The sequence below is a fragment of the Leopardus geoffroyi genome, chromosome C2 (assembly GCF_018350155.1).
Source record: "Leopardus geoffroyi isolate Oge1 chromosome C2, O.geoffroyi_Oge1_pat1.0, whole genome shotgun sequence".
Taxonomy (NCBI): domain Eukaryota; kingdom Metazoa; phylum Chordata; class Mammalia; order Carnivora; family Felidae; genus Leopardus; species Leopardus geoffroyi.
Genome location: NC_059333.1, coordinates 44861292 through 44888204, shown reverse-complemented (window position 1 = coordinate 44888204; position 26913 = coordinate 44861292). Strand labels below are relative to the sequence as shown.

Genomic DNA, 26913 nt, shown 5'->3' with positions numbered 1-26913 from the left:
TCTATAACTTCAGGTATGTCTTTTTTATAATTTGAAACTGCTTTCCGCAAGCAATCACTTTACTTACCCCCGATCTTTTTGAACTGTTGCATGTACCTATTGAGAGCTGAAGTTACTAAATGACTTCTATACATGTATTAATAAGTTCGATCCTTGATTTTTCCTTTTTATAACTGAAAGCACAGTTTTATATTTATCTATTTTTCTTGTCAACTTTATATCGATCAGGTATGTAAAACTGTAGAACATAGACTCATTTTCACAGTTTTAATTATCACTTTTACACCAGTTCAGAAATAAGTGATGTTGTTTTCTGTGTTAGACTATTTTTGTATAATGATTTAAGGCAGATATGCATCTGTGATTTGCTCATGTATTTTAAGGAAAATACGCCCTTATTAGTGTAAGGTAGAACAGTCAAAACAACAACAAAAGTCACACTAGATCTAATAAATCATACTAACTTCAAAACCTCTATGACCGATATATAATTCATTTTGTCTGCACCATTTAAAATGTAATAGCTACATATTTAGGATAATTTACTTTCATATTCATACAAATTAAACACAATTAAAAATTAAATTTCTCAGTCATATTAGGCATCTTTCAAATGCTTAATAGTCATCTCTGGCTACTGGTCACCATATTGGATAGTGCAGAGTTAGGACATTTCTATCATCTCTGAAAGTTCTGTTGGAAAGCCACTGCTCTAAATCATTGTGTGAGCTTTGGATAAGTATCAAGTTTGGAGTAGATAACTTTTTAAAGAATGACCACATTAATACATAACAATTATAATTTATTATACTTTTTAATATACATTTTATTTCAGAACAGTTGCAGATTTACATAAAAGTTGCAAAGATAGTACCAAGAGCTCCCATATACTTCCCACTCAATTTTCTTTTTTATTAACATCTTGCATTAGTTTAGTGTATTTATCACAATTAATACACTAATATTTATACCTTATTATTTAATAATATTTAATAAGGAACCAAAGTTCATCCTTTTCTCAGATTTCCTTTGTTTTTCCTAATGTTCTTTTTCTGTTCCAGGATCCCATCCAGGATCCTACATTACATTTAGTTCTAATGTATCCTTAGATTCCTTCTGACTATAATAGTTTCCTGGTTTTTGATGACCCTGACAATTTTGAGGTATACTGGTCAGGTATTTTGTGGAATGTCTCTCACCTGGCATTTATCTGATGTTTTTCTCATGATTAGACTAAAACTATGGGTTTTTCAAAAGAAGACACATCATAAAATAACATTTTAATCATATTAAGGGTACATTCTATTAAATTGTCTAATATTCTTGATGTTAATCTTGATCACTTGGCTGAGGGTGTCAAGTTTCTCCAGTGTAAAATTACACTTTTTTCCCCATTCCCATACTGTACTCTTTGGAAGGAAGTTACTAGGCACAGCCCACATGAAAAATGTAGAGTTATGCTCTACCTCCTTGAGAGCAGAGTATTTCCATAAATAATTTGTAACCCTGGGTGGCTCAGTCAGTTAAGTGTCAGACTTTGGCTCATGTCATGATCTCACAGTTTGTGAGTTGGAGCCCTGTGTCAGGCTCTGTGCTGACAGCTCGGAGCCTGGAGCCTGCTTTGGATTCTGTGTCTCCATCTCTCTCTGCCCGCCCCCCCCCAACCCCCGCTCATGCTCTCTCTCTCTCTCTTTGAAAAATAAACACTTAAAGTTAAAAACATAATTTGTAATTCTTTTAGAAAAAAGATTTGTCTAGACTATCAAAATGAGTTAACCTTTTCTACATGAAAGCAGAAATAGCAACTTTCATTTTTATTGGCTATGTGCTTTCTTGAGAAGAATTTAGGTATAGGCTCTAGGAATTTATAAGGGATACATCTGACTTAATGAATATCAAACATTGAATATGGAATTATTTGAAGAAATCCTTTCCATTTTTCTTAGATCAAATTTGTACTGAGACTCATTTATCTATTCAATTATTTAAAAAATATTTATCAAATCCCTAATATTTACCAGGACCTCTTCTGAGTTTTGGAAATACATTATTAAAAAAAAAAGATGGTAATGCCCACTCTCATAGAATTTACATAATAGTGGAGGGGGATACTGACAAAAAATAATGAAGTATATATTAATAATATATCAGTTGGTGTTAAGTGTTATGGAAAACATAAATCAGAGACAGGGACTTTGGGGATGCTATTTTAAATAATTTGCGTTGAGATAACATTTATGCAGAGAATGTATACAAGTGAAGGAGAAAGCCAAGGAATATCTGGAGAAAGCATTTCAAGCAGAGAGAACAGCAAGTGCAATGACCTGGCATTTTCTATCATTAGTTAGGTGAAAGTATGGCTACAGCAGTATAAAATAAGCAAAGAAAATGACCTCTTTAACAGAGGTAGTGGAAGGGTGGTGGTGGCTAGATCATCTGAGCCTTTAGGCAATTGATGAATTTTGAATTTAAGTCTAATAGAGATGGGAAGCTCTTAAGTGGTATTGAGCAGAGGAGAGATGGGACTGGCTTCCATTTTAAGTGCGGGGTGCTAATTAAATGTACAGGGAGCGGGACACCTGGGGTGGCTCAGTCGGTTAAGCATCCGAGTTCAGTTCAGGTCATGATCTCTTGGTTCCTGAGTTTGAGCCCTGCATCAGGCTCTATGCTGACAGCTCAGAACCTGGAGTCTGCTACGGATTCTGTCTCCCTCTCTCTGCCCCTCCCCTGCTTGCACTCTGTCTCTCACTCTCTCTCTCTCTCTCAAAAATAAATAAACACTAAAATAAATAATAAATGTAGAGGTAGCAGAGATATCAGCTAGGAAGCTGTTGCAACTGCATAGGCTAGAATTTGATTGTGGCTCTGGCTTAGGGTGACAGCCTTTGACCACAGTGACTTTCTTTGGTAGAAAAGTCCCAGTTTATTCCTGTTTTTCTGGTGGATTATTCTCAGTTTTTTCATTCCTGAAAGTGTACTAGTTGAGATAATAACTTTATGGTGACTTTAGTGTGATAGTTTAGAAGTGATAAGAACCGGTCATGATCTGTATATATTTGGAAGATGATACTAAAAGCGTAGGCTAATGGCTTGGGTAAAAGCTGTAAGAGAAAGAAAAGAATCAGAAATTACTTCTGGGGGCACCTGGGTGATTCAGTCAGTTAAGCATCTGACTTCAGCTCAGGCCATGATCTCAAGATTTGTGAGTTCGAGCTCTGCATCGTGCTCTGTGCTCACAGGTCGGAGCCTGGAGCCTGCTTCAGATTCTGTGTCTCCCTCTCTCTCTGCCCCTCCCCTGCTTGTGCTCTGTCTCTCTGTCACAAGAATTAGTAAACATTAAAAAAAAATTTTTACAAAAGGGCCGCCTGGGTGGTTCAGTCAGTTGAGCGTCTGACTTCAGCTCAGGTCATGATGTTGCAGTCTGTGAGTTCGAGCCCCACGTAGGGCTCTGTGCTGACAGCTCAGAGCCTGGAGCCTGCGTTGGATCCTATGTTTCCCTCTCTCTCTGCTCCTACCCAGCTCAAGCTCTTTCTCTCTCTCTGTAAAAAATAAACATTAATTTTTTTTTTGTAAATTAAAAAAAAAAAAAAAAGAAATTACTTCTGGATTTTTGCCCTGAGCAACTGAAAGTTTAAACTTGCCATTTATTGAGATGCGATAGTCATGTGAAGGCAGGTTGAATAAGAATTTTAGCTCTGGCGATTTGAGATGTTCATAAGGGTGTTAGATAATCAGTTGTGCATATTCATTAAATCCAAGAGTGAAGGGTCTAGTTGGAGATGAATATTTGTCAACACTGTGTTGTGGAGAAAAGGAAAATCAGCCTTGGAATTGATTTAATAGAGAAGTGAGGGAGAGTAATTAGAAACTCAGAATAAACAGTGCTTTCAGAGAGTTTCACTTTCAGGGATTTACTTTGCAGGGTTTTGTTAGTATTAAATGTTTTCTGAGAAGTGTGAGAGTATTAGAAGGTCACCAAATTAGGTATTTGATATCACTAAATATTATTATGATTGAGTTCAGCATTTGACATGTAATCAAAGATGACCACTCTTTAAAGATAATTTTTCTGGGGTCCCTGGGGTTTATAACATAAAGCCATTTCTTGCTTCAAAACAGGAAGGAGAGTGAAGATAATATCAAATGAGAATGGAAGTGATTCTTGTCATAAAGGACTGTTGAGTTACAGGAGGCAAAGTGACAGGGTAAGAAGTTTGGAAGAAGTGAGATTGGGAGTATGTATGGACCGGTCCCTTTGCGGGCAATGACTAGACTAATGGGCATAAAGAGAAAAGTTTCCATGAGCCCAAAATGAGAGGTGGATATAAGGTTGTTGGTGGGGGGAGAAATGGGGAGAGTTCACCAGGTAAAAGAGGACCCCTTATGTTTCTTTCCACTTTTGCTGCTGTAGAAATGGAGCCAACCAATGGCAGTCTTACTCAAAGTAAATGGAATCCAGACATTCTGACCTTCCTCTTGCTGATGGGGATATGGAAGCCAGAGTAGGTGCAGTGCATCAGAATTGGTTTCTTCTTCACAGAGGAGCACATAAAATTGTGGAGTTGACTTTTTATTAATGCCAATAAAGGAACAGAGGCCAATAACATACATAGGAAGCCACAGGAACATGTGTTTGTTGTATAGAGCATATCAGCATTCAGTAAGCCAACTATCTCATCAAATGTCTCCAAATTTCTATTATATGAAAATAGTATTTCCAAGACCTTGTGAGTAATGAGGATATTATGATGGTAGAGGTGTCTCATTCTCACAAGAAAATCAGTAGAATGGAAGGAAGTACATATTTTCCAGAGAGCTGAACATGGCAGGTAGTATTTGTCAGGTTTTGGATATATACCAAGAAAGAAGAGGAAGAAATGCTTTGATCTGTAGCAATGTGGCAATTAATGAACTGTACTGGTATAAGTGAGAAATAGAAATTTTAGTAGTTGCTATAAGTTAGAAATAGTGGAAAGAGAAAGATTAAAAAAAAAGATTTTTACGAACATTTGATATGTAATGAGCCCTGTAAACTCTACTCTTTCAATGAAAACCATAGTAAAAATCTGTATTATTAAAAACTTTCAGATGTTGCTTTTTAATGGTGGCACTCAGTTCTATGTGAATGATACTGAGTAACTTATTTATATATACCCAATATCTATTTCAAGGGAGAAATTCCTCTTTCTCTTTTTCATCTCTCCATGGAAACCATGTGCCTATCATAGTTAGCACATAGAAGAATTCTATTAATATTTTCAAATGAATGGATAAATGGTTAAATGGTTTCCTCCTGTCATCTAACTTCCATTTCAAATACATGCTACTTAAACAGAAATCACTCTTTGTGATAGAACTTTATGTGTTTTGCTCAACGTTTAAATAGGAAACTATATATTCACACAAAAAAGTAGAAAGCTTAAACCTCAGGGTCATATAATAGTGTCAAAATTTCACTGAAAAGAAAGGAATACCTAGAATTTTCAAGTGAGTTAACAATGATTCTATCTCACAGTCTTACATTTTGCTTATTTAAAAATAATTTATTATCAATTAATAAAAAGTTATTCAATTCAAAAATATATAGGAAATAACATTTGCTTGAGGTAAAGAAAACAAGGTTCTAAAGTCTTTATGGCATTTATTACATCCATGGATTTGGGGATATTATTTATGAAGTTGAGAATCATTACAGCCCAATGTAATTGTGGTATTTTTTTAAGATGCTTGATAATCCGGAAATGCTGTGTTAAGGATAAAGCTATAATTGGCTTTATCCTTCTTGCTCCTTCTCACTCCTCCTTCTCACTCCTTCTTGCTCACCATAAACTAGACGACTTAAAAGTCTTTACATCATAATTTTATTTGAAATACTGAGAAGCTATTCTTTTTAAAAAAAAAACATTTATTTCTTTGTTTTTGAGAGAGAGAGATAGAGTGTGAGTTGTGTAGGGACAGAGAGAGAAGGAGAGAGAGAAAATTCCAAGCAGGCTCCCAGTTTTAGCACAGAGCCCAAGGCAGGGCTCGATCTCAGTAACCATGTAATCAGGACTTGAGCTGAAATCAAGAGTTCACTGCTTAACCAACTGAGCTACCCAGGTTCCCTTGAGCAGTTATTCTTTTTTGGAAAGACACACTAAATTATAATGTAGTGATTTGTGTGTGTGTGTGTTTTAATCTTCTGGAAACAACATAAAACCAGAGCATCATTCAATGTTTTGCTTTTTATGATATTTATTAGATACACACCCAATTAAAGTGTATACACAGTGGTTCAGATATTGACAAAAGAAAGCCCTTTGGAGCATTAATTTCCAGGCAATACATTCAATAAGTACTATCTATATGTGAACACCAGTGAAGTATGATTTATATTCACTTCTCTTAATTGGTGCTATTAAGAAGAGAAATAGAAGCTTAAAATATCTAAATAGCTTAATAAGGCATTAAAGCAGAAATTCTATAAAATTTTCGAGTTCTAGGAGTCAGCCTAGACTTCTTTATAAGTTAAATTAAAAGTAAAAAAGAATTTAAATTGAATAGGCTATAAGCGAATATGGGATTATTCTCTGATAATGTATATGTTTGGCAACTGTTTATCACTGAAGATATGTCAGCTTATTAATGTCTTTCATTCTTACTGCTTTCACTACATTTTTCTAAGTGAATATTTAGCTTTGGAGTAAAGAATTCCTTGCCAGAGACTAATGTAAATAAAACTAAGTAATTATTAGATACACCTTTAATACTTTTGAATAATGAGATCTTCCACATGTAAATAAAGATTCTTGTCACAACAGACCCTAATATAGACATTTCAAAAGGTTGTGCCATTTCCTTAAAGAGAAAAATAATTAAAGCAATGAATATCTGAGTCGTGGAGAGGACTATGTGTCATTTATTTTTCCTTTTCATGCTTATTTGTATTTTTCAGATTTTTAAAACTTTTCATGAGTTATTTTAATACTAAAGAAAAATCTGGTTTGTAAATAAATAAATACTTGTTTTCAAGAAAGGAAACAAATGTTCCCTTTGAGCTCCAGCTGAGATTTTGAGGTTACTTTTCCACTGCATGACATTAGTGTCGTCAATTTTATTTTTCAACAGAGCATAGCAAAATCTATTTAATTTCTTTTTTCTTCTCCTAGAATTCTTCTCCAGATAAAAATGGGTTGTTTTGGCTACTGATCTGGGGAACAATGCATTCTTTGAAGGAGCCTTCAGGGCCAGATCAGGGCTCTGTTGCTATGGTGATTTTACAACCAGCATAAGTATTGTTGGATTCTCCAGCAAGTGTTTTGTTGTACAATCTTAGAACCATACACATCACTCATGTGTGAAAGGCAAATACCTTGGGTTCAAAGTAGTGGTATTCATAAGACTACCTAATACACCTAGGCTAATAGAATGTGATTGGCAGATAGTTTTAATTCTTTTAATTCTCTCCTAAGAGAGGTGATTTTATATTTAAGAGAATATATTGCCCTTTGCATGCATATATATATATATATATATATATATATATATATATATATATATATATATATATAACAGAGGGAAACAAAGATTCTGAGTGCTTGAGGGAAGCTTGGAAACTATTCAGTAAAATTTATTTTTCTAAGTGAGGAAATTGAGTCATAGACACTTAAATGAATAGTTTGAACTCGAACAAATGTATTAATTAAAACTGTCTGAGTTACAGCAGTGATAACAATTCAGAGCAACTTAAAAACAAATAAGCGATATATTAGAAGGATACTAGGAATCACAGAAATAAAGGATGCATTGAAAAATGAAGTCAGCATGAAAGAACTTTCTGGAAGCAAATTAATCTGACATATTTACAAAAAAAATCTTAGTTTCTTTTTTCCCCGCAGTAATTTTATTATTAAAAATTCAAATTATACAAAGGTAAGAGCAGTAACAGAAGTTAAAGATTCATTTTGGGATATATTATTATCTTTATGATAATGTCTTTTTCTATATATGAATATAGTTTATTAGTCTATTTGCTGAGGTCTCTTTTACTTTCAAAAAATAATTTTATATGTAAAGATTTTGAATATTTAGATTTATTCTTTTATACCATATGGGTTCTTGTTTCTATGAATTGGGTTTTAAAAATTTCATTTAAAATTAGTTTGCCAAAGCATAAAAACTGATGATTTGTACATTGATTTTATGTATTTTAACTTTGCTTATTCATCTTATTATTTTGTCTGTGGATTCTATTGACTTTTCCATGTAGAAAATTATTGAAGAAGATTATAACATTTAAAAACAACAAAATTAAAATTAAAACCACATCATTTTTATCTATTTTTAATTCCTGTATGCCTCATTCTTTTTTTTTTTTTAATTTTGATGGCCTGCATAGGACTTCTAGTAAATATCCTATTGAATAGAATCCATGATAGTGGGTAATTTTGTTTTTTTTTTCAAGATAATATATTTACATGTTTTAATCACATATTTGCTAAAGAGTTTTGATAGGTAGTTTTTATTAAATTAAATTTTTTTCTTATAATTTTGTCTTAGTAAAGTATTTGTCGTAAATGAGCTTTAAATTTTATCTATCATTTTTCTCTAGCTACAGCTAAAATCATGATTTTCTTTTTCCTGTAATGATTCATTTGCTAAAATTCATAAAAAAAAAAGATGTTCTCTACATTCCTAAGAATAATCTTAGTTGATCATGGGGTGTATGTGTATGGAAATAAACATATATACATCCATATTACTGGTTTTCTATTATTTTGTTTATGTTTTTTGCATTTTTTTTCATATGGAGAATCACTCCACAATTTGCTTTCACTGCTCTATTACTCAAGGTTCTCCAGAGAAACAGAAGTAATAAAAGAGATTTGTTGTAAAGAATTGGCTCACACTATTATGGAGACTGACAATCCTGAGATCTGCGGGGTAAATCAGCAAGCTAGAGTCCTAGGAAAGCCAATTGTATAGTTCAGTCCATGCTTGAGGCCCAGAATGAGCTACTACTTGTTTCAGTTTAAAGTCAGGAAAAAGCTGATGTCCCAATTCAAAGCAGTCAGGAGGAGCTGTCCCTTACTTAGGGAAAGGTCAACCTTATTGGTCTATTCAGTCCTTCAAATGATTGGTAAGGGTTACCCACATTAGGGAGGACAATCTTCTTTATTCAGTCTACTGATTTAAATATTAATCTCATTCCAGAATACCCAGACACGCCCAGGATAATATTTGATAAAATATCTGGGTGCTCTGTGGTATAATCAAATTGGTACCTAAAATTACCTACCACAAATGCCTTTTTCTGTTATTACTATTACACTAAACTAGATGTATAAAAATACCTGTAATTTTCTTGCCTTTTAAAATAGTAAATCAATACTTTGAATGTTACAGTTTATCCAGTTTGTAAAGTTTCAGTATTACCTTTATATTATATAATCATGGTATTATCTTTGCGAATAGATTCTTTGTGTGTGTTCCATTTTCCATATATATATATATATTATATAATATATATATATATATTATATAATATATATATATATAATATAATATATATATATATATATAACACACACATATTTGTCTCTTCAGGTTTTCTAATTTATTTGTCTTCTCAAAGAACTAGCATTTGACTTTGTTGTTAGGTTTGGAATACATTTCTAGGCTCAAGATGGAGCCACTCCTGTCCAGGATGCTAGCCACATCAGCAAACCAAAACTTAGTTAACTTTCTTGTCCCTATAAATGCTCTGCCTTACCAGAAACAGTATATCCAGCTAGCCAGTCCTCAAATGCTAACCAACTCTGGATCTTTTCACTGCAAAGAAGAGTGACTATGCATCTCAAGCCTTTAGATATTTTCTTTCTCTTGTTCCTTATTTTTTATCCTATAAAAGCTTCCTGCCTTCTGCCCCATTTTGCAGTTTTCTGAAAGGAGACTGTCCACTTCCTGAATGTTAAACAAAGTTTGTTTATATCACCTAATTGTCTTCTTTAATTATTTTTTAACAGCTTTTGGTGATGAGGACTGGGATCCGAAGCACACCTCTAATAGCCTACAGGATAACAAGATACACAGGTATGGTGCCACTGAACCTTTTGAGTTTGATTTTCCTGTCATCATTATTGAGGGCTGTGGGTAAGTCACTCTGGGATTTGAGCTCCGTTTCCTTGTGTGCAGCTCTCCAAACAAACTTTATTTGAAATATATATATATATAATTGTTGGACTTCAAGAAATAAGGCAAGAAATCAGAATGTTTTGGCCAGCATAATCAAAATTTAACTAGGCACAAGTCAGACATTAAAAACTATCAAGGAATCTGCCACTATAAAGAAACCTTCTTGTGATAAGAATAACAGATCTATTGCTAATATATATCTTGGAAGCTAAAGCCACAAAATTGGTGGGCATGAGTGAGCACTTATAAGCTATTAATGTGCTCACCACCTACTTCTAAGTTTCCCATGCTAGGATAAGTTGGCCATGGAAAAACCATTAGATTGACATTAAATCGCCCGCCAAACTCAAGAAAATTTCCATGTGGAAAGGTTCACTGTACTGCAAAACACCACAAAATACCCGAGGCAATGACATATCTCTCTTAAGTATTAATTTGGCTCCCAGAGCCCTAATGTTTAGCTAAAGAAATGAGATTTTCAAGTTTCAGAGAATTTAGTGCTCTGCATTCTGCCACGCTGGCTTACTTTATATCTGAGGACTGTGGTCTTCAAGGGTGTAGATACCTACAAAAATGCAAAATCTTACTAGGAGAACCTAGAATTACAATGGTCATTATGGGAAACCTTCCGATTAGATAGGATTGTTCATTTAAGAAATGCCCTTGAAAACAAGGTTTCCCAAATCAGTAAACTACTCTGTAGTAGTAGTAGGATACCTATTTTAATTGACATGTGGAAACAACCAAGAGGTTTAATATTCCAAAATAGCTTCATTAAAAGATTCATTGTAGGAGCACCTGGGTGGCTCAGTCATTTGAATGTCTGGCTCTTGACTTCGGCTCGAGTCATGATCCAAGGGATCAAGCCCTGTGTTGGGCTCCATGCTCAGCATGGAGCCTGCTTGGGATTCTCTCTCTCCTTCCCTCTGCTCTTCTCTCCCACTCTTTCTCTCTCTAATATAAATAAATAAATAAATAAATAAATAAATAAATACGTACATACATACATACATACACATACATAAAAAAGATTCATTGCAAAAGGTTAACAAAATATTAAAGACACAACAGTTACCTAAAAAACTATAAAACTGATGCAACTCACACTACTCCTCTGTATCCTCCTTTACTCGAGTACTCATTTTACTGAGTTGTCTTTCCAATCTGAAGAGACTACAAGAGTGTAAACAAATGTCCACCAAGTTAGTGGTCTTACAGCTACGATAGTTACAAGATCTGAAGCCTAAAATATTTGGGCCTCTCCTATTACATGCTCCTAAGGGACCATTATCAAAACACCAACCCAGAAATGGGTGTCTCATTTGCAATCAACTGGGACACCAGAGAAAAGAATATGTATTTCCCTTTGCATATATATAACAGAGAGGGGAAAAAAAGATTCTGAGTGCTTGAGGGAATTTTGGAAAATATTCAGCAATATATCTTCTTACAGGTGGAGAAATTGAGTCATGGACACTTAAATGAATAGTTTGAGCTTAAACAAATCTATTAATTAAAATTCTCTGAATTGCAGCAACAATATTTTTTTTTTATTTTTTTATTTTTTATAATATATGAAATTTATTGTCCAAATTGGTTTCCATAAAACACCCAGTGCTCATCCCAAAAGGTGCCCTCCTCAATACCCATCACCCACCCTCTCCTCCCTCCCACCCCCCATCAACCCTCAGTTTGTTCTCAGTTTTTAACAGTCTCTTATGCTTTGGCTCTCTCCCACTCTAACCTCTTTTTTTTTTTTTTTTCCTTTTTTCCTCCCCCTCCCCCACGGGTTCCTGTTACATTTCTCAGGGTCCACATAAGAGTGAAACCATATGGTATCTGTCTTTCTCTGTATGGCTTATTTCACTTAGCATCACACTCTCCAGTTCCATCCACGTTGCTACAAAAGGCCATATTTCATTTTTTCTCATTGCCACGTAGTATTCCATTGTGTATATAAACCACAATTTCTTTATCCATTCATCAGTTGATGGACATTTAGGCTCTTTCCATAATTTGGCTATTGTTGAGAGTGCTGCTATGAACATTGGGGTACAAGTGCCCCTATGCATCAGTACTCCTGTATCCCTTGGATAAATTCCCAGCAGTGCTATTGCTGGGTCATAGGGTAGGTCTATTTTTAATTTTCTGAGGAACCTCCACACTGTTTTCCAGAGCGGTTGCACCAATTTGCATTCCCACCAACAGTGCAAGAGGGTTCCCGTTTCTCCACATCCTCGCCAGCATCTATAGTCTCCTGATTTGTTCATTTTGGCCACTCTGACTGGCGTGAGGTGATACCTGAGTGTGGTTTTGATTTGTATTTCCCTGATAAGGAGCGACGCTGAACATGTTTTCATGTGCCTGTTGGCCATCCGGATGTCTTCTTTAGAGAAGTGTCTATTCATGTTTTCTGCCCATTTCTTCACTGGGTTATTTGTTTTTCGGGTGTGGAGTTTGGTGAGCTCTTTATAGATTCTGGATACTAGCCCTTTGTCCGATATGTCATTTGCAAATATCTTTTCCCATTCCGTTGGTTGCCTTTTAGTTTTGTTGGTTGTTTCCTTTGCTGTGCAGAAGCTTTTTATCTTCATAAGGTCCCAGTAATTCACTTTTGCTTTTAATTCCCTTGCCTTTGGGGATGTGTCGAGTAAGAGATTGCTACGGCTGAGGTCAGAGAGGTCTTTTCCTGCTTTCTCCTCTAAGGTTTTGATGGTTTCCTGTCTCACATTCAGGTCCTTTATCCATTTTGAGTTTATTTTTGTGAATGGTGTGAGAAATTGGTCTAGTTTCAACCTTCTGCATGTTTGCAGCAACAATATTGATTCAGACCAACTTAAACAAAAATAAGCAATATAGTAGAAGAATACTAGAGAGTCACAAAAATAAAGGACACATTGAAAAATGAAGGCAGCATGAAAGACCTTTCTGGAGTGCTGAGAATTAATCTGACATATTTCTAAAAAATTTGTAGTTTTCCTCCTAATAATCTTAGGATCAAAATTCAAATTCAACAAAGATAATAGCAGTACAGAAGTTAAAGATTCATTTTGCAGATATGTTATTATCTTTATGACATTGAATCTTTCTATATATGATTGTCCTTAAAGGTTTTGTAAAATCCTTCTACACTAACTCAAATACCCACATGTCTACCCTCAAAGGTGCATCTTCATCTGGACACCTCCTAAGATTGGCAGGACTTGGAGATTCTCTGGTAAACTACCAGTTACTTCTTAACAGTCAGGGGAAACTGAGATTAAAATTAAAAACTGAGATGGAAAATCTTGTAAATTCTGGTAGATACCTGGGCTACACTCTCTGCTTTAAACCTACTAACTCAGACATCAGCAGATGGAATCTTGGGAAAACTAGCAGAAGCCAGGGAAAGGTGAGAATTTCAACCTGAGTCAGTTCTCTTGGATCTCTGGAGTGCCAGGCCAAGAAAGGAAGGTAAAATTTCATGTCCCTTCCTTTCCAAGTCCAGACTCTTAAAAATTTGGTTTTGGGATTAACATTTGGTTTTTATTTCAGGGACAGCTATTTCCTTTTTATTTATCTCTTTTAGTGTACTGAGAAGTTGGTTTGGCTTTCTGTCTGTCTGGGGCATGCACATTGTCTGTTCTTGTGCATGCAGGTGGATCTACTCTTGTGTATGCAGGTAGGGGGGGCCCAAAATATGGCTGGACAGAAGTGTGGGCTGCACTTCATTTGTGGCTAGGGTCTTCCCAACTGTTGATAGCTCTCAGGGGGATTGTGTAAGTTCTTCTGTCTTTTTTTTTTTTTTTTTTTTTTTTGAGAGTGGCTCTCTGTCTTGGGAAGGTAGTATCTTTTGGAGTTATTCAACACTGCCAGGAATATTTACTTTTGGTCCTGGCTGAAACTTGACAAGATATTTGAAAAAAAAAATTTTTGGCCTTCTCCCTTAAGTTAAAATGAAACTACACATCCAGAGGGAAGGAAGAACATTCCAAAGACAAACAGCTCTAAATCTGGGACATAGGAATCTTCAGATTTCTATCTCAGTTAAAGATCGTTTTCCTGATATAAAGAAACAAATTGAAGATAATGTAGTCAGATGGGTGGGTCAACAACATTTGTATCATTCAGGTTGGAATCTAGTTCTTGGAGGAATTAAAAACAACTATCCTACAAATTGAGGACAGCTTGTATAACTTGTGTAACAAATTGAATCTTTACAAGAATAGAAAAAGTCCACCTATCCTTTTTACCAATCACAAAACCTCCTTTTATAGGCATATACACCTGTCATATTTATTTGGATTATGAATAATGACAGTAATATTAAATACATTCATCAATTTTATAAAAAAGAAAAAATTACTCACTTCAACATTTATTTACATATTGTGTGACTAGGATTTGCAAGTCGTATCTGTGCTTTCAAAAATTCAAATTTAGGGAGACTTGGGTGGCTCAGTTAAGTGTCTGACTCTTGATTTTGGCTCAGATCATGATCTCACGGTTTGTGTTTTCAAGCCTATATTGGGCTCTGTGCTGACAGCATGGAGCTTGCTTGGGAGTCTCTCTCTCCTTCTTTCTTTGCCTTTCCCCTGCTAGTGCTTTCTCTCTTGTGTATTTCTTTCTAGTGTATTTAATATTACTCTCATTATTCATAATCCAAATAAATATGACAGAGAGAGTGCTTTTGTAAATAAACATTTACAAAATACTCTAAAAATTCAACTTTACACAGTCATGCTCTGACTGGATAGAAAGATAAGGTTCCTACCAATGTAGTCTCATAAATAGGCTTGTTAAATACTTGTTGGAGATACTCTGGACTGCATGGAAACTCTGAATTGAGAATTAAATTAAAAGTTTCAGGGATGCCTGGGTGGTTCAGTTGGTTAAGCATCCAACTTCAGCTCAGGTCATGATCTCACAGTTCATGAGGCCAAGCCCTGCATGAGGATCTATGCTGTCAGCACAGAGCCCAATTCAAATCCTCTGTCTCCCTCTTTCTCTGCCCTTCCTCCACTCTCTCTCTCTCTTTCTCAAAAATAAATAAACATTAAAAAAAAGAAGTTTCAGAGGTTCCTTTTATGTCTCAGAAATGATTTTATTAATACTTGGATTCCTATATTCCTAAATTCATATGTGTATAAATGACTATTCCAGCTTACAAAGATGAGCTAAATTCCAGGGTAAGGTCTGTAAAGTCCACCTATCAATAAAATCATCCACAGAATTTAAGTTTTCAAAATATTTTGGAACTATTCAACACACACACACACACACACACACACACACACACTTATTATGTAAGTTTGTCTGATGCTTAAAATGTAGTTGAGGTCCTGATCATATCATTGGTAATATATTATTCTTAGATAGGAAACATGTTTTACTGATTTTAATGTGCTGCATGGTTTGTTATATTAACTGAAAACATGAAGTGTCATATTGGTAACTTTACAATTGTGAGGACACTTTACACTTTACATCTAGTGCATATGTGAGTAGAATTCTAATTGAACAGATGGCTGTTGCAGGTGAAGACTAAATAATGAAAAAGTCTTTTCCATGAATTGAAGAGATTTATGCTACAATATTTGATTAAACCCCTTCCAGGAAGCAGAAAATATTTAGAAGTATGTACCTTTAAAAGTTTGTAGAAGCAGCTTTATACATGAAAAAAACTCAAATCTCTTATCACTCATTCATTCAGTTGGTACAGGCAAATTCTGTAGTCAATTAACATAGCTTAAATGAAGTACTCATGTCTCAGCAATCATTATATTACAAATTAAATTTTAGTACATTTCAATTTGTGTAAATGCCATTGAAGACTGAAGTCTTATTGGCCAAAAAATCATTGCCATCTCAACTATTTTTTTTTCCCTTTGATGTGAATCAGCCTCTTTTTATGACGTTATATATAAGAGAAAGATCAAAGAATGATTCATTTTTCTGCATTTTTGAGTACTTCACTTTAATAAATTTGATCTCAAATATAATCTTACACTGGTGTCTGAATAATCACAAATATGTAATAATCATGGGACTCTTTTATGGTGAATCTAATTTACAATTAAAGAGCACATATATCATAATTTACATCTTAAACCTGACGAAGCCTTATGAATATATGCTGCATTGAACAAAGATCATACAGATACATTTAAATCACTTAATCTTACTCTTTTATGGTCAAATTCTGAATTACAGTCATTTTAAAATTGTAATCTGTGAGTAGAACAGATGTGTAAGACTTAGCTGGAAATAAAATGTCCATAAAAGTAATCTCAGTTGTCAAGTGACTGTTCATCTACTAAAGGAGCAGTGGACTTAAACCCTAGTTGAAATATTGAAGAAGCACCTTAAGTATGTGTTCTTAAAGCATGCATATAAAGTCAAGTGATTTACTAAGAATGGATATATTCCTTCACAAGCAGTGTTCATTACTGACCTGAGAAGGAAGGAATTTGTGAGATAAATATGCACACAAATGATAATCTCTTAGGGTTGAGTCTTCTCTTGCTAAAATAAATAAATAAATAAATAAATAAATAAATAAATAAACAAACAAACACACAAATAAAAAAATATAAAAGATTCTTTAAAAAACTTGACCAAAAAGGAAATAAAACTTAAATGTCTTTGAATGTTCTCTTTTTTAAACATCAGTCCTGTGCCCATCAAAAACTTGACTAAATATAACTGATAATTGCCTTAATATCTAAGAATTTTCTTAATTGTCACATTTTCAATTAAACTATCTTGTTAGGCCAAAATATGTAGAATTAAAAGAAATTATCCAATTAATTGTACTTGAACAATCCATGCAATTATTTAGTGATCAAATCTGCTGAGAGTCACACATTTAACTCTTTAAGGTATGTAGTAATTTGAAAGGACAGGAAAACCATTTTCTGAGTACTTTTCCTGAGTATTGGATAGTTTACACATTATTTATCTCCAAACACCCATGTGAAGAAAATAAAGGTTCTAAGTAATAACCAGTGTTCAAACTCAGGAGTCTGACTCCAGAGTCTTTGACTTTTAAAAACTACGTATTTTGTAAAAGTAAGACAGACCAGGGGAGAAATTTTTGTCATGAAAGCTATAACCCTGAATGAATTGAGGTTTCCTGAAAAAAAATCTAAAATGTCTCAGTAAAGTCAAATGGACATTTAAAGTTTTATTTAAGGCAGAGAAGAGAAACAAGGAAGAAAAACTCTACATACAGTTTGGAATATATGTTATGATATTAGCAGACAAAAGGAGAGAGCACCTTTATTGATCGTTTGCTCTTAGATTTTGTAAAAAAAACTATGTTTATTAATTGCTTATGATTAAGTGAGAAAAAGAGAACATCATCCTGTTTGCATTCCCCAATCTTTCTACCCAGTCTCCATTCACACCCTACCGGTAATCCATTTAATTTCTTTGTGTCATTTTTGTTTTAAATTAGTGGATAGATATATATTTTCTTATTTCTTCCTTTTTCCTTACATGAAAGGTAACTTATTATACATATGAATTTGCATTTTGCTTTTCTACTTAACAATATATCCATCCTGGATATCACTCCATATTTGTATGTAGTGATATTCCTCATTCTTTTTACAGAAGCATAATACTCCATTGTGTGGGTTCCATAGTTTATTTAATCGTTCTTCTGGGTATGGGCATTTTTATTGTTTTCAAAATTTTGTGATTATAAGTACTGTCACAATGAATAGCCTTGTATATATGCATTTTTATCTTGGAGTTGTGTATAAATGGAGTAAATCCCTAGATTTACTGGATCAAAAATAAGTGTATCTGGATGAAAAAATAAGTGTATATGTAATTGTGCTAGCTTATTGGAAATTTATTTCCAGAAGGGTTCTAGCATTTACCTTCCCAGAAGCAATGTATGAATGAGAGTGCTAGTTTTCCCAAAGCTTTGTCAACAGAAGAGGATGTCATTCTTATTAATTTTCATCAACCTGATAAATGAGAAATGCTGTCTTATTGATGTTTTCATTTACATTTCTCTGTGAGTGAGAATAAATACCTTTGCACATGTTTAGGGCTATTTTTATACCTTTAATATTAATTGTTTTTGTATCCTTCTCCTAATTTTCTTTTGGGTTTTTGATCCAGCATCCCCAACTTTTAAGAGTTCTTTACATGTTAGGAAAATTAACCCTTCATCTGGAATATGTATCACAAGCTTACAATACATACTTCCAAGCTTGTCAGTTGTCTTATGACTTTGTTTATGGTGGATTTTCTTATTTTGTTTTGTTGCAGTAAAATTAGCTGCCATTTCTAGGTCTCTGGCTTTTAAATTATGGTTAGAATGTCTTTTCCTGATGCTGAAATTAAAGAGGAATTCATATATGTTTTCTTCTAGCACTTGTAGGCTCCATTTTTTTATGTTTAAATCGATGATCCATTTGGAATTAAGTTCTTGAGTATGTGGTGAAGTATGGATCTAATTTTATCTTTTTCCAAATGGCTAACCAGTTGTCCCTGTGCCATTTATTAAAATGTCCTTCTTTGCCTTATTAATTTGAAATTCCATCTTTATCATGTGATATATAATAAATTTCTATATACACTTGGATCTATTTCTGGACCTTTATTCTATTCCAACAATCTGCTTGTCTATTCATGTGTCAGTACTATACAGTTTTAGTTAATGGAACTCGTAGCATAATACTTTTCATATTGATCCAGTTTGTTGCATGTATCAATAATTTGTTCTTTTATATTCCTGATAATATTCCATTGTGTGAATACAACATAGTTGTTTAGCCATTCCTTGTTGATGGACACCTGGAATATTTCCAAGTTTTATTATTTTGAATAAATCTGTGAGGAACATTCCTGTAAAAATCTTTTGGATTATATGTTTCAAATTCTTTGGGTAAGTACCTAGGACTGGAATTGCTATACTTATAGGATAACAATTTTTTTCTTAGTTTGATTGTTTTGCTTTAGTTAGAGTTTTGAAAACAATTTTGAAAAGAAACTGCCAAACTTTTTCTAAATGTGGTTTGCCATTTTACAATTCCACCAATGATGTATGAGAGTTCTTACTGCTCCACATCCTTGCCAATATTTGGTAATGCTTGTCTGCTTTTATTTTTTTGCCTTTCTGATAGGTGTAGAGTGAGACCTCATTGTGGGTTTATTTTTTAACAAATACTGTAGGGCATTTTTCAGATGCTATTGACAATGTGTATGTCCTTTTTGAGGTATTTGCTACAATAATTTTCCTTTTTAAAAAAAGTATTGAGGTGTATAAACCTATGTATATATCCTGGATATCAACCTTTTGTCAGCTATGTGTCCTGTGAACATTTTTTTTCCAGTCTTCGGAATATCCTTCATTTTTTTAATGTTATCTTTTAATGTCATCACTTTGATGTTTCTCTCATAGAACTTTGCCTATTCTCAATAGCTAAGACATCTCATACACTTTCTTCTAAAAGCTTTACAGATTTAACTTTCAGATTTATGACCCATTTCAAACGTTTGCTTATGGCCTTCATTAGGAGTCAATGGTCATTTTTATTTTACATATATTCAATAGTTCCAGCACTACTTATTGTAAAATCATGTATTTAAATATTGTATTGTTTGGCATCTTTGTTAAAAAACAAATAACAGGGGAAATGGGGAGATAATCGGTCAAAGAGTACAAACTTCAGCTTTAAGATAAATAAGTTCTAGGGAACTAATAAACAACAGGTCAGTATATTTAATAATACTGTAATATATACTTGAAAGTAGCTAAGAGGGTAGATCTTAAGTGTTTTCAACCACATGCACGCTCATGTACGTGCACACACACACACACACACACACACACACAGAAATGGTAATTATGTGACATGATACAATTGTTGGCTAACACTCTGGTAGTAATCATTTTGCAATATATGCATATCAAACTGATAAGTTGTCTACCTTAAAACTTATACAATATTATATGTCAGTTATATCTCAATAAAGCTGAAAAAAAAAACCCTCAAAAGACTATAAAAATATAGATGTAGTTCTGGTCTCTCTATTCTGTTCTACTGACCTGTTTGTCATTACTTATGCTGGTACCACATTGTCTTGATTACTGTAGCTTTAGAATAAGTCTTATAAAGCCAGGTAGTATAAGTTCCCCAACTTCATCCTTTTTTTTTCAGAATTTCTTTAATATTCCTTTTTATCCACGCAAATTTGGACATCAGTTTGTCAAATTCTTGGGGAAAAATCTGTTGGCAGTATGATTGGGATGGTGTTACATCATCTATAGATCAATTCAGAATTTGTATCTTAAGTTTACTGTTTCTACTAGTCTCTGACTAGTACCTCTTTGACTAATACCTTTCCATTTGTTTGTATTTATTAATTTCTCATAGGAATGCCTTTTATTTTTCTGTTTAGAGATCTCAGCTATATTTGATTAAATTTATTTCTAAGTATTTTATGTGTTTTTTTTTTTTTTGGATACATACTCCTTGTAAACGGAAATTTAAAAATCATCTATTTTCCTATCGTTAGATAATGAAAGTAAGTACAAGGTTTTTCTTTTTGCATTGATTGTGTGCCTCAAGACATTGTTCAATTCACTTATGAGTTTTAGTAGCAGTTTTGTTAATTTCTAAAGATTTATCTCATAAAGAATTGCTATTTGTAGGGAGTGAGTTCTGTTTGTTGGTTTGTTTGTTTTTTAGATTGCCTTTTAATTCTTTTTCTTGCTTAGTTACAATGCCTAAAGACTCCAGTACTGGGTTGAATAGAAATGGTGAGAATGGGCACCCTTGCTTTGTTCTTAATCACGGGAGGAGAATTATTCAATATTTAACTTTTAACTGTGATGTTGGCTGTAAATTTTACATGTATGTTTCTTTATCAATTGAGGAAGGCTTTTATCTATTCCTAAGATTCTGAATTTTTATCATGGATAGATAATGCATTTTTACAAATTCCTTTTCTTAATTTACTACAATAACCATATGACTTTTCCTCTTTACTTTCTTAATGGTATACCTCCTGAACACAGATTTTCAAATGTTAAAGCAGATTTGCCTTCATGGTTTCTTATCCTTTTTATTTTCTACTGGATGTTTTTGGTTATCATTTTGTTAAGTAGTTTTGCATCAACACTCATGAGGGGTATTGGTCTGCAATTTTTAAAAAATTTAATGTCTGTTGACATTTTGATATTAGGTCATATTGATAGCATGTAGTAAGTTTGGAGATATTTCCTTATCTTCTATTTTCTGAAGAGTCTGTACTGTTAGTGAAATATGTTTAAGACATGCTGGTTAGAATTCATGAGTGGAATCATTTGGACCTTCAGTTTTCTTTATATGATCATGTTTGATAGTAAGTTTGTTTTCTTAAATAGTAAATGGGCTACTCTGATTTTCTATTTCCTCATGTGTCAGTGTTTGAAACTTGCATTGGGAAAATATTTTCCATCTCATTTAATGTCAAAATGTTTTTGGGATAGAGTTTTTCATAGTATTTACCTTTTATCTTTTTAATCTCTATATGAGAAGTAGTGATATCCCTGGTTTCATTCTGGATATTATTAATTTCAGTTCTTGCTCTTATTTTCTTGATTATTATAGCTAGGTGATTATTAATTTTTGTTTGTATATTTAAAAAAGAAAATTTGGCTTTGTTAACATTATCTGTCATTTGTTTGTTTTCTATTTCAACCATTTATGCTCTTTATTATTTTCTTCCTTCTACCTATTTTAGATATACTTTTCTCTTTTTTCTAAATCTCCTTAAGGAGAGACTTAAGGTATTTGATTTTAGGCATTTCTTTTTTTTCTTTTTTTCCCCTTTGTATAGTTTTATTTATTTATTTTGAGAGAGAAAGCAAAAGTGCAGAAGCGGCAGAGAGAGAGGGAGAGAGAGAGAGAATCTCAAATAGGCTCCACACTATCAGTGAAGAGCCTGATGTATGGCCAAACCCATAAACTGTGAGATTATGACCTGAGCCCAAATCAAGAGTTAGATGCTTAACTGACTGAGCCACCTAGGTGCTGCTCTTCTTTTCTTATACAATAATTTTAAAGCTTTGATTTGTGAATACCTCAGCAATATGATTGACTCCCAGTCATATTATTTTAAAACAGGGATTGCTTTACACCAACACCATTGACATTTTGAACAGAATAATTCTTGTTCTGTGTATTTATTGTGGTGTGTTTAGCAGTATTCCTGACCTATACTTAGTAAATGTCAGTAGTTCCCCAACTAGTGGTAACAGTGTTGCTAAATATTGCCAAATGTCCCCTGGGAGGCAAAATCACCTCTAGTTGAGTATCAGGGCTTTAAAGTATTCTTCATGCTCCCAGAGATTCGCATAAATTTTTATGGCGTTACTTTAGTGTGAACTGACTACCAATAGCCACCTGACATTTGGGCAAAGACCCCACAATAGATAATGTCTTAGTTTTAGGTTCTACCTGATGTAAACTTGAGACAGAGATTTCAGTACAAGTTGTTTGCAAGATGCTCACTAGAATTAGTGATACGGAATGGCAGACTGAGAAAAAAGAGAAGAGTATATTGGCTAGATTAATGAGTAGGTTCTGATTGTGGACAATTTTGATGTACTTCTGTTGAAGATCTCTGGGAACTTTCGAAATATAAGTGTTGTCATACCTGAGGTCAAAAAAGCTGATTTATTTATCTGCCAACTTTCATTGTTTGGGGATTGTTTTCTGAGGAATTAATTTGTTGGTATTTCAGCTCAGCTTTCTCCATGCATCGACTAAGGACTCAAGCCCAGAAACTTAGAATGAGCAAGGAGAAGGAATTAGAAGAAGTGTAATGTAATGAGATTTAGAATAGGCTTCAATGTGGAAGAAGCATTTAATCTAAAGCATGCAGGATAAAGTCATGGACGATTAATCATTTGAGAAAAAAAAGTGCATTCCAGGTAGAAGAATCAGCATATACAGAATCCTTGAATGATTCCTGGAACAATCAATAAATTAATGAAGATTAAGTGTGATGAAGTACAAAATGTAGGTAGGACATATTGAAAAATGAACTGACAGTGATAAACAAGGGCTAGATGTTTCAAGATTTTATAGATGATGTTAAAGATGTTAGTTTGTATCCTAAGGAAAGGAGTGAGGATTGAGGATAATCGCATTAACTAAATTAAGTCTTTAAATAGGGGCGGCTGGGTGGCTCAGTCATTTGGGCATCCAACTTCAGGTCAGGTCATGATCTTGTGGTTTGTGAGTTCAAGCCCCTCATGGGGCTCCGTGCTCACAGCTTGGAGCCTGGAGCCTGCTTCAGACTCTGTGTCTCCCTCTCTCTCTGCTCCTCCCCTGCTTTCACTCTGTCTCTGTCTCTCTCAAAAATAAACATTAAAAAAAAAAAGAAAATGTCTAGATGGTTTCAACTATCGATTAAAGATTGATATAGAGTGAATAAAAATATGTAATTGGGTTGCCATAACTGTGGATCAGGTAAAGGACAGTGAGGGGTACATATAAATTGGAGGCATATATCAGTGAAGTGGAGGGAAAGATGTAGAAAAAATGAGTTTAGAGATACTTAAGAGGAAAATTAATTGAATTGTAGTGGAGATAAGGTTTTTAAGAGCAGTGTCTTGATTTCTGTCTTGCAAAACTGGTTGTATGATGGTGGTGTGAACTGAGATAAAGAACACTGGAAGAGGCAACCTTGTGTATATGTGTGTGAGTGAGCGTGGGTGTCTTTGTGTATCTGTGTGTATGCTTGTGTGTGTATACATATACACAGGGAGCAACTGGGAAGACAAATTATATATTTGTGTTTTAGAAGTATATCATTGAAAGTCCAGTTAGGAGAGGGAAGTAACACTAGTTATGTTAACTCAGTGAATTTAATATAAAAAGTAAAAGATAATGGTAACTAGATATTGAAGAACTGAGAAAAAGGACAAAAAAAAAAAATGAATGCTGAGATATCCTGGAGATAGTAACTGCAGAAAGCAGCTATCCCTCCTGGGAGTTGTGGAACTAATGGAAAAGTTTGGAATTATTAAAAATTAAAAGCATAAGGGGGACACTGTGAAGCTGGATCTCAAACTTCCAGATCTCAGATTTGCTTGACTGGTCCTAGTGTTGTGAAGTTGGGGGACAGGCAATGTGAGGACAGGACCACGTAGAATATGCTAGCTGTGGTACTGTTGTTTCTGAAAGGACCCAAAGGGACTATGTCTGGGGTTGCTGGAAAGACAACAAACTGGCATCAATTGCTGCTGCTGGTTTCAGTTGTCACGACCAGGATGAAAAACCAGTGTGAAGCTGACACTATCAGGAACAGGAAGGAAACAGCCTGACATTGCTTAGTCCTCTAGTTTTCCAGTCCTCTCCAGCATCCCTGATTCACAGGGGCTGCTAGAAAGTCATCTATCCCTTAGCCAACTCTATTTCTTTACAGCATTATTATTGCCAGATATTATATTATATATTTGTACATTTGTTTACTTTCTCTTCAGTGTCATGTAACCCCCCCAAGAATGTATTTTTTGTTTTATTTACTATTCTTTCCTTAGTACTTGGAGAAATGAAATGCACCCAGTAGGTGTTTGATAAATATTTGTATGTTAAGGAATAAATGAGTCCTTACAACTCTCTTTGATGCCAGCTCTTCATTCTGGGATCCTGACCATTGCTTATGACAGAGTCCCCACCAGTACAAACTACTACCTGTTGCTGACTTTGGCTTCGTATACCATCTTGTCCATAGGGGAAATAAAATTATATTCCATAATCTCATTTCACCTTTAGGTACTTGTTACTTACTATTAGATCTTTCTCACAATTTTACTGAAAATAGCTATGCAAGAATGACTGAACAGTGATTTTTTATGTGTACATATATACATATATACACACATGTGTATATATGTATTTATGTATATATACAAGTATATATGTATACACACACATATATGTGTATATATATGTAAACAATCAATTATAGCATTCTTTAATTATAGTGTCTTAAAGTGGTAAAGATCATGGGCCCCCCAACATAGGAATTTTTCCAGATTTCATTTTTTATAAACTAAAAGCTTTGGTGATTTAGGCTTTTGTGTTTTATGTTGTTATAATAATCTCATAAAATTTTAAATATGTTTGGAGAGAATGAATGAACCTACTTTCTGCCAAAAAGACAATATATAACATCATGCAACATAATTTTATTGTTTCTAGTATTAGACAGTTTCCCTTGAAATATAATCTTCACTTTGAATAATAAACCAAGTACTCCCCCTGAAATACTCAAAATATACTTCACTACTAATCATAAGATGTTTTGACAGTTCCATGTTTTATGAGCTGAACCGAGGCCACAGTGCACAGGATCTATAAAGGAAAGCATTCTCTGTGGGGGTCCATATATTTCACATAATGGTGGCATAATTTATTCTTTTCCGTTGTGAAAAGATATCCTGGCACAACTACTAACCAATGTATAAAACACTGAAACAGGCAAGTTGACATTTTTACTAGAGTTCTATGATCTCATAATTTTTTTCCTTGGCAGTACTTCCACTCGAGATCTTTAAAAGGTCCATTTTTTTTCTTAAATAGTCGCTTCCCCTTAACCTATTACTAATATTGGAGCATAAAATAATGTATAAATAATTTTGACCTTTTCCTGCAAGGTCTGATGGGACTTGGCAAGCCGTCCTAGAGTTAATAATGTTACAACATTTTTTTGTTATAAAGTGGTAAATAGGAATACTTTTTCTATTTCTAAAACTTCTATAATTTTGAAGGACCCGAAGAAACTATTGGATCTAAGTAGAAAAAGTCCTTTTTTTGTTCCCTCTGGAAGAAGCCACATCTATCATTCTAGTGAGTTATATTATTACAAAGTATTATCAGTGAGAAATATTTTAAATTGGAAATATACTACTGATATAATCTAATTATCATTATCTAAATTATACAGTTTAGAATGTTGGAGAAACTATTCAAAAAGTATTTTGGTATCTTTTTGCTACTGGCTTCACAGTTTCTCTTTCAGTTTTAAGTGGTGTAGTTTATAGAATTCATTTCAGCTCAAAATGTTCCTAATAGGTGCAAGGTATTGTCAGTCATAAGCAAAACAGTGTAATATTAGATAGAGTAAAACATCATAAACCAAATAGATTCTGAATAATTTAACATTTTATTTGGTTAACAGAGGCCAGGGCATTGAAAGGACAAACTGGTGGCTGATTGCAGTCATGTCGGATGTGTCAAGAGAGAGCTTTAAGAGGGGAACCATAGAGCACAGAGAGAAATAATATTACGGTAAGATACAGCAGGCAGATAATGCCAAATTAGGATAAGGTAGACTGTAAAGGGGGAAAAGCAAATTTCAACTAATTGAATATAGAAAATTATACATAAAAGAAAGTTAATAACAAATTGGTTTTAAGCCAGTTGACTGGAAAAACAGCAGTGCTAGTAGCAGTCAGGAGGATGGAGAAAGATGATAATATATGTGTTCAGCAGGAAGTGGGGGATTATCTGGGGTTTGAGAGAGATCAGAGATTGATTTGTTAATCCCTACAAAGCTTATGATTGCTTTCATTAGAATTGTTGGGATGGAAATTTAAAGAGAAGGTGATTTTTTTTTTAGAAGATTGGTTTTCAGTTTTTCTTTTTTCCCAAATTAGAAGTGTTCTCTGTGTTCATTTTCTACATCACTTTGTACCACATTTACTGCACTTACTATGGTTTGTTTTGATTCATGAATATTTGT

The 26913-nt window shown here is 33.9% G+C and overlaps 1 long non-coding RNA gene across 2 annotated transcripts in view; it reads left to right on the top strand.

The window, feature by feature from the left end:
- LOC123610763 overlaps window positions 1-10072 on the top strand; it is a 156079-nt gene extending 146007 nt beyond the window's left edge. For both annotated transcript variants that reach the window (XR_006718287.1, XR_006718288.1), the window contains one exon: window positions 10005-10072. This is a non-coding gene — a long non-coding RNA (uncharacterized LOC123610763). The remainder of the gene's footprint in view (window positions 1-10004) is intronic.
- The last annotated feature ends 16841 nt before the right edge of the window (window positions 10073-26913 follow it).